The sequence below is a fragment of the Lontra canadensis genome, unplaced genomic scaffold (assembly GCF_010015895.1).
Source record: "Lontra canadensis isolate GAN:19392208 unplaced genomic scaffold, GSC_riverotter_1.0 scaffold3, whole genome shotgun sequence".
NCBI lineage: Eukaryota > Metazoa > Chordata > Mammalia > Carnivora > Mustelidae > Lontra > Lontra canadensis.
Genome location: NW_022630997.1, coordinates 40,801,169 through 40,814,833, shown reverse-complemented (window position 1 = coordinate 40,814,833; position 13,665 = coordinate 40,801,169). Strand labels below are relative to the sequence as shown.

The 13,665-nt window shown below is 49.0% G+C and overlaps 1 long non-coding RNA gene across 2 annotated transcripts; it reads left to right on the top strand.

Annotated features, from left to right (window-relative positions):
- Positions 1-8,687: 8,687 nt before the first annotated feature.
- Positions 8,688-11,421, top strand: LOC116856179. Of its 2 annotated transcripts, XR_004380489.1 has the most exons (3): positions 8,688-8,733; positions 8,850-9,102; positions 10,576-11,421. It is a non-coding gene; the product is annotated as an uncharacterized LOC116856179 (long non-coding RNA). The 2 variants fall into 2 exon arrangements; XR_004380492.1 differs by lacking the exon at positions 10,576-11,421 and having other exon boundaries at positions 8,850-9,221.
- Positions 11,422-13,665: the final 2,244 nt, after the last annotated feature.

Genomic DNA, 13,665 nt, shown 5'->3' with positions numbered 1-13,665 from the left:
CCGCGCTGAGAGCTTTGAGGTCATGTTTCTCCTCTGAGTCCTCATAACCCCCGTAACTCCCACGGCCCTGGTGCCATCCCCACTTTACAGGTAGGTTAAGTTACATGGCCAAGGTCACATGGCTAGTGAGGGTTGGACCCAACACCATGTGGTTCCGAAGTCCATTCTCTAAACCACAACACTGTATTTTCCTTAATTCATGCTCTCCCCTTGTCTGGGGGGGGGGGTGTACAGTAGTGTGCCGGGGTCCTCCCCAACTCCATTCAGCGACATCATGTTGGAAGCTTGGAACTGACCAGGGTAGGAATAGTTTACACTATGGAAAATGGCAAATGCTATGGGTTAGGTTTTCTGTTGGTTTGTTGGTTGGTTCCCGAAGAGCTGTTTACTAAACTTTCACCAGCACACCCCCGGGGAAGGACCCAAGGGGAAGGGGAAACATTACACTGTAGTTCATGGCAAGTTCTCCCCATCAGAGGCAACTGGAGAGAGAGTCTGGAGACGTGAGTTCTACACCCGGCGTTGCTAGTAAGGGACCCTGACTTGAGCAATTTGTCCTCATTTGCTTTGGATAGTCTTTCAGGTGCCAATATGGCCACAGGATTAAGTATAAAACTATTTAAATAAAGAGCCTGGAGCCACAAAATGAAGCTTAACTGCGTTTCAGTTTTTGCTCACGAACATAAGGCGGCTCCCCTATTCGTGTGCAGAGTAGGGCTGGGGCTGTGGGTGCGTGTGCAAAGCACATGTTGCTGTAGGAGCTGCTTGGGTGTGGAGGACATTCCTTCTGCTTCCTCTTTCGTTCCTCACTGTGTCTGGAGCCAGACAGACTAGGGTAGAAAGCCACCTCTTCCCACCTCTGTGACCTTAGACAGGTTGCTTGGCTTCTCTGCGTTTCCATTTTCTCTACTGGAAAACGAGCATAATCAATAGTGTCTATTCACAGGGTGGTGTGAGGACTGAATGAGATGATGTACACCAACTGCGGGGTACTCACTTGGCACGGAACAAGTGCTCAGTACCTTTGCAGTGTTGCCGCGTTTCTCCCCGCTGCCCTCCTGCAGTTTCTTTCGGCGGGGGGGGGGGGGGGGGGTTCCTTCCCCCCCCCCCCCCCCCCCCACCCCCTAGCTGCCAGGGCCCTTGTACAGGTGGCCAGGGCTGAAAAGGAGGGGCTGCTCTCTCCTGCCCCCCACTGTGGGAGCAAACCCCCCCCACAAGTATGCAAACCATTGTGTGTTCCTACAGCTGGGAGGAAGGTGTGATCCTGGGGTCTCTTGCTCCCAGGGGTGGAGGCTCAGGCCACAGGGGCACAACCCTGAACTCCGCAGGCAGGTCAGCTGGAAGGACGCCAAAGAGGCTGTGGGAGTTCCTAGTCTACTCACCCTGAGCAGCTGTGCCCTCTGTGCATGTGGTTCAGAAATGCCCTTCCGTGTGGGTTGCTTCGGGCGGGACTGGTCCTCTTCTTGTACGTCTGGCGGTGGGCATCCTGGGGTGGCTTCCGTCTGTGCCCTGGCCTTGGCTCTGGGAGACCCTGGTCCTCTAGCTTCACACCCCTCCGCATGTTCCAGCCGACTTCCCCACGGGCGTCTGAACACAAACACAGGGTCTTCTCTTTTTCCATCTTTCAGCACTCCCTATCCCCTGATCCTGGGGGACAGTGGCTCTACCAGCTTGGAAAACCCCCTTTCCCAATCCTCTCTCCTGACCCTCTGTCTCCAGGACACCTTGCAATTCACCTCTCACCCTGGATCTGTTTCTCTTTACTTTCTTGGCCTCCCATCCCTGTTACCTACCATGCCAACCCCCACCCCACCCCCGCCCTGCCCACCATGGTCTGGCCTTATAATACCCTCTGGACCCTTGACTTAAGGCTTCCTGAGGGTAGGTTGAACACACAAAGGCTTGAGCAGGACACTGACGAGTGGAACCAGGACCCCCAATGAAGTCAGGATGCAAGGCTCCATCCCTAAGCTCTTTTGCTCTCTGGGGCGGTCATCCTCTTCCCCCAGCTTCTCCTCACGGCAGTGTTGTGGCTGCGAAAGCTGTGGCCTCATCAACGCCCATAGAGAATGAAGGATATCTCTCCCTGGTCTAGTTCACAAACCCTGGGAAGGACTGGCTTGTCCAAGCCTGGGACATGGGCTCAACCTTGGCTGCATCACTGTGCTGACCAGGTGGGGTTCCAGGATGGGTCAGGCATGGGCCACCCGGCTGCTCGGGTGCATGATCACATGAAGTGCTGTCCAGAAGCAGGCAGATGCTCTGCTGAGCCAGGAAGCAGGACGCCACTGCAGGTGAAGGCAGTCTGTCTGCCCCCCCAGTCCAGCACTGACTACAACAAGCACACACAAAGTTGCACGGGGACACTAGGTCCAGACATAGACGATGCTGCCCCATCAGGGATTTGTCTCAGGAGAGCCACAGTCATGTGTGGAGCTAGAGGACAATCTTTTATCATTATCATCATTATTATTATTATTATTATTACTACTATTACTATTATTATTTTATGAACCAGAAATGCTTATTGCAGAAATTTGGCTACAGTTCTAGTTGGGCGGTTCTGGTTGAGGCTGGACCAGGGCCCCCTGCCAGGACTGGGCAGGTGGGGCAAGAAGCAAGCAGAGGGAGTGTGTCTGGGCCTGGGGCCTGGAGCTGCAGGCTGATGCTGGGAGCTGGGCTGCAAGAGAGGCCTGTGCCCTTCAGTTCCATGTTTAGGGCCTTTGCCACACCATCCTCCATCACCATGAAGAACCTCTTGAATTGTTCATTCCCAAGGAGTGACACCAGTGAATCATCTGTTAACAAATCTGTCTCCTTCCCAAAGGCCCCAGTGGGTTCAGGAGCCAAACCCTGCTTTCCAAGCTGGGGGCTCTCCCCGCCTCCCCAGTCACAGACATCGTGGACACTCAGGTGACCAGCAGGACCTCCTTGGCCTGCAGAGTGTCGCCCTGCTGTATGAATCCTGGCAGGTGGGCCTTGGGACAGCCCTGTGAATTCGTGGGTGGAGGTCTAAATGGGAGTCATAGAACAGAAAGCACTTCCCCAGCTTTGCTGTCCCCGGACTATGAGAAGAGGGTGTGGGTAGAGGGCCTTGTGGGGGTGGGCACAACTCCTACACCTTTAATACTCCTTGTTACCTGCTTGCTACTTGCTGCTACCAGGAGGGGTGGAAACAAGGACTGTTTATGTTAGGGGCAAGGCCTAGGTTTTGAATTGGGATAAAATCTGGCTGGGGAGAGGTACAGTTTGGGGAAACGGGTTGAGACAGAATAGAGGGTAATAATTGAGTCACCAGTGGGTCCCAGCCCTGGACGTGTCTCATGCCCACAGGCCTCTGAGAACCTCCTGGCCATCTCCCCCTACTGTGTGGGGAACACACATACATAACAAACAAACACACATACATAACAAACCAATCCAAACCCGTTTTTATTGTGTCACAGATTTTGTGCGACAGGAATTTGGAGAGGGCACAGTGAGAATGGTTTGTCTCTGGGGACCTCAGCTGGGTTGACTCAAAGGCTGGGGGAATAATCTGGAAGTCTTCATTCATATGTTTGGCATTTGAGGCTTGCAGTGAGCTGGAAGGTGGCTTGGCTCTGGGTCAGAAACCTCCACCAGCCTCTCCATAGGAACTTTGTGCGGGGGCTACTTTGGGCTTCCTCCCAGCATGGCAGCTGGATTCCAGGACAGGCACCCCCAGAGAGCCAACAGAAGCTGTGTGCCCCTTCTAGTCTAGCTGTAGAAGTCATACAGTGTCACTTCTGCCACATTCTATTCAGGGAAGCAGTCACAAGCCAGCACAGATTGAATGGGAAAGGAATTAGCTGCTTCTTCATGGGGAGAGACAAGGTGATACTGTAAAGAGTTTATGGGAAAGGAGATGTTGTTGAGGCCCTTACCAAAAGTACAAACAGCCACACCTTTGGAAAATTCAACTGCCGCACCCATAAATTGGGAAAATGAGAGGGTCCAGGGGCAGACAGAGCCTCACACCCACTTCACAGAGGGGACAACTGAGGCTACAAAAGTCATTGAATTGATAAAGGGCCCTTGGGGTGCCTGGGTGGCTCAGTCGTTAAGTGTCTGCCTTCAGCTCAGATCATGATCCCAGGGTCCTTGGATCGAGCCCCACATCTGGTTCCCTGCTCAGCGGGAAACCTGCTTCTCCCTCTCCCACTCCCCCTGCTTGTGTTCCCTCTCTCACTGTGTCTCTCTCTGTCAAATAATAAATAAAATCTTTTAAAAAAAAGAAAGAAAAAGGGCCCTTAAAGCCCAACATATACTCAATTTAGGGATTCTTTCTATGGAATCCCATGGAGCTAAGGATCTAGTCTCTTTCTGAATGCCTATAATGATGTGGAGATCATTAGCTTACAAAGTGGCCCATTCCAATTGCTGCACGGCTGAAATTGTCAGAAAGTTCTTAGATTGTGATAAAAGCTGTGTCCCTGTAATGTCTGCTCATTGGCTCTGATTATGCCCCCAGTGAATGAGGATGGGACAAGAAAGAAGGAAACTAACACTCTTGGGTGCTGTGTGTCGGGCCTGTGTCTGGGCCCCTCACAGCCCTTTCCTGGAGGATAAAAGTGTGCCAATCCACTCACTGTCGATGGAGTTGTCACTTTTCCATCCTGAGGTCTTTCCCCTTTTCCTCTATGACCCGTTTTCTATCACCTTTGCTTATGTTCCAGCTTTTCCTGGCTCTTTTTTTTTTTTTAAGTAGCCACATCACACAAGATCAGCTTACCTTAAGCTTGCAATCAGCCAAACATCGCCAGTCATTTTTCATTTCGACTACTGCTGCCCCTGATCTCTCCCGTGCCACCTTTCATCCAGGAGTCTTCTCATCAGACCAGGATTAGAACGAAGATGGATAGCCAGGGGTCCATGGATGGCCCCAAAGGACGTCTGAGCTCAAGGGGTGCCTGAAGGGTGGGACCTGTGAGCTGTCTCAGGTGGACCAGGGGTCAGCCTGAGCTCTGGCTTCCTTCTAGCCCAACAGGTTTATTCAGAGACTGTGAGGACCATCCCTTAACACTCACCATGCCCGTCCCCTTCTTGCTTATGGGGGAGGGGACAAACCACAGGGATAGGGACATAACGTTCCTGACAGGCTTACAAGTACGTCACCTGGGTCTGGCCTGGAGACAGGCTTACTGCCCGGCATGAAGGGTGAGGTCACGGGGAAGACTACAGAGGTGGAGAGGATCAGAGAAGGCTCACTGCAGCTCTCCTTCATTTGGGCCTCAGCAGATTCTTTGTCATGTACATATGTATAAAAAAAGAGTAGAAGCATGTATTAATTTTAGGTGAATCCTCATAAATTGACATGTCCCTTGAACACAGTATGAGGACTTCCAGAAATGCAAGTGGCCAAAACAAAACTAAAACTAGTTTCAGTAAGAAAGAGAATATACTGGCTCACCTGCTGTGAAGGCCAAGGGGAGAGTGGGCTTCAGGCTGGACTGGATCCAGGGACTTGGAGGAATCATCAGACTTGTCATCAGAGGACTCCGTTGCTCTGATTGGCATCATTTGCTTCTACCATAAATTGTTTCTTCAGGTAGTGGTAGCCAAGGCTGTAAGAACTTTGGGGTCCTAGCCTTGTGATTCTCAATCTAAAAAAAGTGGACATGGGGCACCTGGGTGGCTCAGCGGGTTAAGCCTCTGCCTTCAGCTTGGGTCATGATCTCAGGGTCCTGGGATCAAGCCCCGAATCAGGCTCTCTGCTCCACAGGGAGCCTGCTCCCCCCTCACCCCCGCCTACTGCTCTGCTTACTTGTGATTTCTTTCTCTGTTAAATAAATTAATAAAATCTTTAAAAAAGAATAAAAGAAACGGACACTATCTCTCCTTCAGAATCAGTATATAAAATCCCAGGGAAGGACTCTGATTGCCCTGACATAGGTCACATGCTTCTCCTGGGCCAATCTTTGTAGGCAGAATGATAGGATAGAAGGATTGGCCGGGTCTGGATCATATATCTTTTCTAGTGGCCTGCTGCCTCCCAGGCATCCAGGGGCAGGAAGGAGTATAACAGGCCTTAGAGGACAGGAATGAGCAAATCAGGAATTAAAGCTATCCTGTCTTCTGGATCTATCTAATATTTCATATCTGCTTCTTTTTGTCCACTTCCTCATTCTCCTGTTTTCCTTTGAAGATGAGCTGCTGCTGCTGCTGCTTTTTTTTTTTCCTTTCTCAGTGTCTACCATGGCTCAAAATGGCTGCCTCAGCCCCAAACATTAGTGACTTTTAGGAGCTTAACACCTCCTGTGGCTGAGTTCAGATTTTCAAGGAAGAGAGAATCTGCTTGGTTGCAGGGATAGGTGTTCACTACTGGACCATTCTGCTGTGGTGAACATGCAGTACGGACATGGCCTCTGAGGTCTCCCCCTTGAACAGGCCTGGTAGGAGCAGTTCCTTAGAGAAGGGAGCTGCGGGTAGAGCAGGCATTTTGGACCAACAACATATTGTACTAGTCCCAGGTAACCCAGGGAAGGGCAGAGTATGGCACTCTCCTTGCCCTCAAGTAGCTTCAAGTAGAGCTGGGCAGGCAAGATGCTCATTTGGGCCAGGGCTCATAGGCCCCTGGAGAAAGGCAAGGTCATCGTGGGCCAGGGCAGGCAGAACAAACTTGTCCTAGAGGTGGTGAGAATAGAGCTGGCTTTGTCAGGTGGGCAGAAAGGAAAGGACAAGATACTCCAGAGCATGGAGCAGATGTTCTCTTCCTCACACCTGAGCTGGCTCATTTAAACTAATACACAAATGCATCTGAGGTGTCACGATTGAACTTTGCCTCAAAGCATGGGCTCTAAAGAGGAAGCTTCTATGAGCCTTTCTATCTCCTCCCCCAGATTCCCACCAGACTCCTTATAACACCCTCCACCCCAGGATGCCCAGGAAGTGACCCTCCCCCCTCTGCCACTCCCCATCTCTGGACATGTGTGTGGAGGCTGCAGGGAGTTTTTCATGACTTTTTGGAAAGTCAAGGATGTCTGTCTCCAAAAGCCAAGGAAGGAAGGGAGGAAAGGAGGGAGGAAGGAAAGGAGGGAAGGAGGGAGTAAGTAAGTAAGTTTGGTTCAAGAATAAAAAGAGGAATATAACTGTTTGCATCTGGAGAAGGTAAAGAACTCTAAGGTAGGGACTTCCTTATTGTGGATGAAGAGAGGTCCAGGGCAATTCTGGCCTTGCTCAAGTTCTCATGGTGGGATTAGAACCCTGGCTTCTCACTTCCCCGGGGCCCAGAGCTCTTTCCATGAGCCCTTGCTGGCCTGGCTGGGATAATGGGGGGGGGGGGGGGGGGGGGGGGGGGCTTGGGGGGAGGGCATGGGGAAATGCCTCACTGTCACAAAGTGGGAGTAGAGGCTCAGCCCAGGAAAGTGTGGCCAAAACCCAGTTCTCCTGGGAGCCCCGAGGGATCCAGAAAGTGACTATGAGGTCACCAGTGGCTCCTCCGGGAACTGGGCTAAAGTCCCTCCAATAGGCTTTATCTGGGCAGATTCCATTTCCTGTTGGAGGAAAAGGAAGAGATCTTTGTGTTTCTCTGCTGTTTTCCCCTTTCAGGCAGATCAGAAACCAGATTGAGTCAGATAAACCCAGTTGAGAAGAAAGAGGCCCTGGCTGGCTGGGAAGAGAAGGGTCCCTTTCCCAAGTCACGCAGGAAGACACCCAGAGAGACCCTTCCCCTGCAGAGGAGGGAGAAGGGGTTCAAATGGGTCTCCCCTTAGACTCGTAATAATAGTATTTCCAAACGAGGTTGTACCTACAGTGACTGTGTTATTATTTTGCATCTGGTTAAGAGCGACAGATTGTTAACCATGAACTTAAGGACTTCACACTCCTTCACAGTTTCAGCAAGGGCAGTCTCACGAAATGCAAGGGGCCCCAACCTCACTTGACCTCCTCGAGGCTCCCTCGAAGGCAGTCTCGGAGGGCAGGGGGCGTGGAGGAGGAGGCAGAGGAGGTGCGGAGGGGAGAGTGGCTAGAGGGAGGGGAGAGGGGCAGGGAGGAGCAGAGAGGAGGGGTGCGGGGAGTCCGGAGGGAAGGAAACAGGAAAACCGGAGGGAGGACGAGGAGGGAGCCCGGCGAGAGCGCGCGAGGGGCGAGGGCAAGGTGACCGCGGGTATCAGTGAGGGGCCAGTTGTCAGGGTTCTATCTGCGCCGTGATTGATGGGAGCCTGGGTTTTTCTGTCAGCCTGTCACGGCGCAGGAATGTTTAATGTTCTCATTATTGGTTACGCTGTTGTGTATATTTCTCTGTCAGCACCGCGGACCCAGCTGAACTGGCAGAGCACTTCAAAGGCCTGCGGGTCATTCATCATCCCCATGACGCTCCGGCAAATGCTCAGCTTCAGCTCCGCGCCAGGGATTTGTTATGACTTGCGAGCCGGCTGACAGACAGGACGGTGGCGGCCGCGGGAGGGGGACGCGCGGGAGGGAGGCTCGCAGCCCTTTTGTCACTCCGGGGGAGAGGCAGCGCCCAGCGCCCGGAGTCGGGGCGGGGTGGCAGGTGGGGGGCCTGGGTGGGGGAGGCAGAAGGTGCAGCCTGGTCGGGAGTCACCCACGGGGGGGGGCAGGGGTGCACGGGGGGCTGGGGTCCCAGGACCCCCCCCACCCCCCGCCCCAGGCTGTCCTCGCAGGCCCAGGGAGCGCCCTCGCCCCTCCCGTTCCACCCTCCTCCTCTCCGCTGGCGGCTGCGTCTCCGAAAGTTGTGCTGAAAACCCAGAGGTTGGGGAAAAAAGGGAAACTTGCAACCGGCCGGGGCCGGGAGGGGCGGGGTTGGGGGGGGGTAGGGGAGGGGAGGGGAGAGCAGCAGAATATCGGAGCTTTGTTTCCTTTCCCAGGCCGTGACATGATTAATCGTTTTCTTCTGATCTAATTTTGGAACATGAAAAACAGCACATTTGTCTTGAAGAAAAATGATGTGCCGAACTGCGCAGATGGAAATTTCGAGCAATGAGAAAGATTAAAGTGAAACCCCACTCCTTAGACCTAATCATGAGTTGTAGATTATTCTGTCGGCCCAGCCAGATGGTAGCTCTGATTCCACAGCCCCTTCTTATATTAATGAATACTAGACTGTTATATTTGACTTAGGTAAGTGAAATGTCTATCAGAGCTAATGGACTGCCAGCCAGCATAACACATGTTGTACCGCTAAGGGTCCTTGCTGCATTTTTCATGTTTTATACTAATGTAGAACATTTTGTTTCCTACTGTTTTTCATCATTGTCACTGTTTGCTAAATATTTTCACATGGAAGGGGGGGAGGGAGACAAAGTCATGAGGAAAAAGAACCCCCCCACCAAACTTGTGTCCAGAGCTAATTTCCTCCCGTTGGGCTTGGCTATAACTCTACGAGTAAAACAGTCACCCCAAGCAATGCGTACAGGAACTCAATAGTAACGTGATTAAGTTCCTAGTCAACAAGACTACACTGGACTGTATGTTAACAAACCTAATTATAGCCCCGTAGTGATAAATTGGGCCAGGGCCCTTGCCACACATCTCTGAGGTCATGTCTGGAAGAGCAGCTTGACCCTCTTGTCCCAGGGGAGAGAACTGTCCTGGAGAGAAGTCCCAAGCTCAGCTTGCATGAGGGGCTCTCCTGACTCAGGGGGTCCTCTGCCTGGGGAGGGTGGGTGCAAGGTCGGAAACGTGGTGGTGGAGCTGAAGGTCAGAGGTATGAGCCACCAGGCCTGAGGCTCTCCTGGAGGAGGCTGAAGGGGGGCGGCTTCAAGCTGTGGGCACCAACAGTGTTGTGAGCGTTGCCAGGATGCCTGAGAGGAGAGCGTGCTGTTCCCAGTTCACTGGTTCCGTGGAGGCCTCGGGACCTGGTGGCTCACCTTCTCTGGGCCCCATGACGGCAGCCCCTTCTTCCAGCACCTTCTCTGTGCACTGGTGAGGCCCCGAAGAGCTTGCTGTTCAAGAGGAAATCCCGAGTACTTATTTGTGAAAACCCCAAGGCTGGCTGGGACTAGTGTCCTGGAGAAAATGAGTCCTGGAGATGGAATCTGAAAGCTGTTTGGGCAGATAAGATGCAGGCGGTTGAGAGATCCCTTCAAAGGGGAATATCTTTTTTTTTTTTTTTTAAGATTTTTGTTTATTTATTTGACAGAGAAAGAGAGCTCAAGTAGGCAGAGAGGCAGGCAGAGGGAGAGGGAAAAGCAGACTCCCGGTTGAGGAAGGAGCAGGATGCAGGACTCCATCCCAGGACCCTGGGACCATGACCTGAGCCGAAGGCAGACGCTTAACTCACTGAGCCACCCAGGCACCCCCAAAGGGTAGTGTCTTGAGAAAAAAATGGAAAGAAATACACAGAGAGGAGAGACCTATACAAGACAACACATGAGAGAGAGGGAGAGAGACAGAGAGAGAGGGAGGAAGGCAGAGAGAGAGAAGGAAGAGAAGAATGCAGGGAAAGAGAGAGACATCGAGGCAAGGAGGTATAAATACCAACAGAGAAGATAGCCAATGAATTCAAACTATTCTTGCTCCAGCCAAAATGAGCTCCCTAAAAAGCGAATTTCACCCCTGCTTAAAATTCTTTCTTGGTGGTGATTCTTGCAGGAGTCAGTTCAGATGTCTTGGCTGTGAAGAGATGACCCTTTTCCATCTACTCCCAGCTTACTTCTCCAGCCTCATCTCTCACCTCTCCTTCACTATGAACCCTGCACTTCTGCCACAGGAGCCTTCTCCAGGCTCTGAAGAATGCTAGGCTCTTTCACAACAATGTATTTGTGTCTGTGTTTGTTTGTCCCACTCCCTTCCATTCTTTATCTGGCAAACTCCTATTCATCCTTCAAGACCCAACACCCATGTGTCCTCCTCTGCCCCTTTCCTCACATTCCTCTGGGCATTATTTAATACTCTGGTCTTCCATCACATTTTGTCCACATCCCTGTGGAAATATGGGCTGGGTTGCATTGAAAAATGCATGTTTTTGTAAACACACTTCTACATTTCCTTTCCTTTCCAACTAGTTGTGCATTCATCCGTTTGTTCATGCATCTGAGTAGTGCGTCTTGAGAACCTACTGTATTGCCAGGTGTTGTTTCAGGCCCTAGGGATTCAGCCCGGTACAAAATTCTCAGCCCTCTCAGAGGTGCCATTTTGGTATTATCTGTGTGGGTCTGTTAGTGAGGCTTCTTCTCAGGAAGAAATAGAAATTCATTTAGGCCAGCTCTCATAGTGGGGGTTATTGTAAAATAGTGGCAATAAAGGAGCGAAAATCTCATGGGGACCCAAGACAACTGGATGGCTTCTGAACAACCTCTCAGCTTCTATAACTCATTATTGGGTCACTCATGGCCCCTCTCAGGCCTTACTGCCGTTTTAAAAACTTTGTATTGTGGTATACACGCAGAAAACTGCACATAAGGGGCACCTGGGTGGCTCAGTCCCTAAGTGTCTGAACTTCTGTTCAGGTCATGATCCCAGGGTCCTGGGATGGAGCCCTGCATGAGGCTCCCTGCTCAGCAGGAAGCCTGCTCCTCCCTCTCCCACTCCCCCTGCTTTGTTCTCTCTCTCGCTGTGTCTCTCTGTCAAATAAATAAATAAAATCTGAAAAAAAAAACTGCACATGAACACAGCTCAATGAATTTTCACAAACTATAATTCACAATAAGATTAAGCGACAGAATATTTAGCACTCCAGTGTCCCCTCTTGTCGTCCTTTTCCGTTTCATTTTTAAGTTAAATTCCCACCCAACTTCCCTCCATTATTTACTGTGACATTTTGATTTCTTTTTCAGTGGGTTTGTTTTTCTGAACAGCTTTATTGAAGTAAAATTTACATTCCACAAAATCATCTATTGTATAGAATATTACTCAGCCATAAAAAAGAATGAAATCTTTCCATTTACTACAACATGGATGGACCTAGAGGGTATTATGCTAAGTGAAATGAATAAGGCAGACTTGAGAAAGAGAAATACCATATGATTTCACTTATATGTGGACTCGAAAAGACAAAACAAATGAGCAAACAAACTCATAAATACAGAGAACAAACTGGTGGTTGCCAAAGGGGAGGGGTTGGGGGAGAGGTAAAATGGGTGAAAGGGATTAAGAGGTACAAGCCTCAAGTTATAAAGTAAGTCATGGAGAGAAAAGTACAGCATAGGGAATATAGTCAATAATATTATAATAACGTATGGTTATAACGGATGGTGATTACACTTACTTCGCTAAGTACTGAGTAATGTGTAGCTTTGTCAAATCAATATGTTGTACATCTGAAACTAATATAACATTGTATTTCACTTATATTTTAATAAAAAATCACCCATTGTAAGTGAACAATGCAATGATTTTTAGTAAACTTGTAGAGTTGTACAATCATGACTATAATCCAGTCTTAGAACATTTCCAACATCCCCCCCAAATTCTCTTGGGCCCATTTTCAGTCAATCCTAAGTTCCAGCCCCAGTCCTAGGTAAAGAGCTTTTACATCTAGGTCTGTGATCTATGTGAAAAAAATACGACAACTTTTTTGAGATACAATCTGCTGGCTATAAATTCCATCCTTTAAAAAGGTAAAATTCAGTGGTTTTAATATATTACAAAGTTGTGTAAATATCACCACTCTCTAATTCCAGAATATTTCATCACCCAAAAAAAGAACCCCCCCACCCCATGCTTAAGCAGTCACTGCCCATTCCTTCCTCCCCCAATCCCTGGCAAGCACAAATCTGTTTTCTCTCTCTATGGATTTGCCTATGCTAAACATTCCGTACAAATGGAATCATACAGTATGAGGCCTTTGTGTCTGGCTTGTTTCACTCAGCATAGTGTTTTCAAGATTAATCCATGTTGTAGCATGAATGAGAACCTCATTTCTTTTTTATGGCCAAATAATATTCCTATATTACCATATGGATTTATAACATTTTGTTTATCCATTCCTCATTGATGGAGATTTGGGTTGTTTCCATTTTCTGGCAATTATGAATAATGCTGCTGTGAACATGCGTGTACAAATTCTTGTGTGCACATATGTTTTCAATTCTCTTGGCTATATATTGAGGAGTAAATAGGATTGCTCGATCATATGCTAACTCTAACTTTTGACTGTGATCCATTTGAAGCTAATTTTTGTATAGGTATAGGTTGAGAGTCTAAGTTCATTTTTATTTTCATACGAATATCCAGTTTGTCCCAGCACATAACTTTTTAAAATCATCAATTATCACTTGGGTATGTCAGAAGTTTTTCCTGCAACTACTGAGTGAGGTAGTAAAATCTCTAGTCTTACTGTTTATTTATTTCTGTTTGAAATTATCATGTAAGTTTTGTTCTTTATTCTTTTAATATGGTAGACTATATTAATTTATCTTCAAATATTAAACCAACCTGCCATACTTGGGATAAATACACTTAGTCACAGGATGTAATCCTTTTTATGTGTTGCTGAATTTGGTTTGCTAGTATTTTGTTAAGAATTCTTGCATCTGTTTTCATGAGGGATGTTGGTTTTCTTTTCTTTTTTCTGTGACATCTGTGTTTGGCTTTGATTTCTCACTAAATCTAGCATCATAGAATGATTTGCAAGTACTCCCTCCTTCCACTATTTTTTGAGTTTGTGAAGGATTGGTATTATTTCTTCTTTAAATATTTAATATTTGATTCACCAGTAAAGCCGTCTGGGCTTAGTCTTTT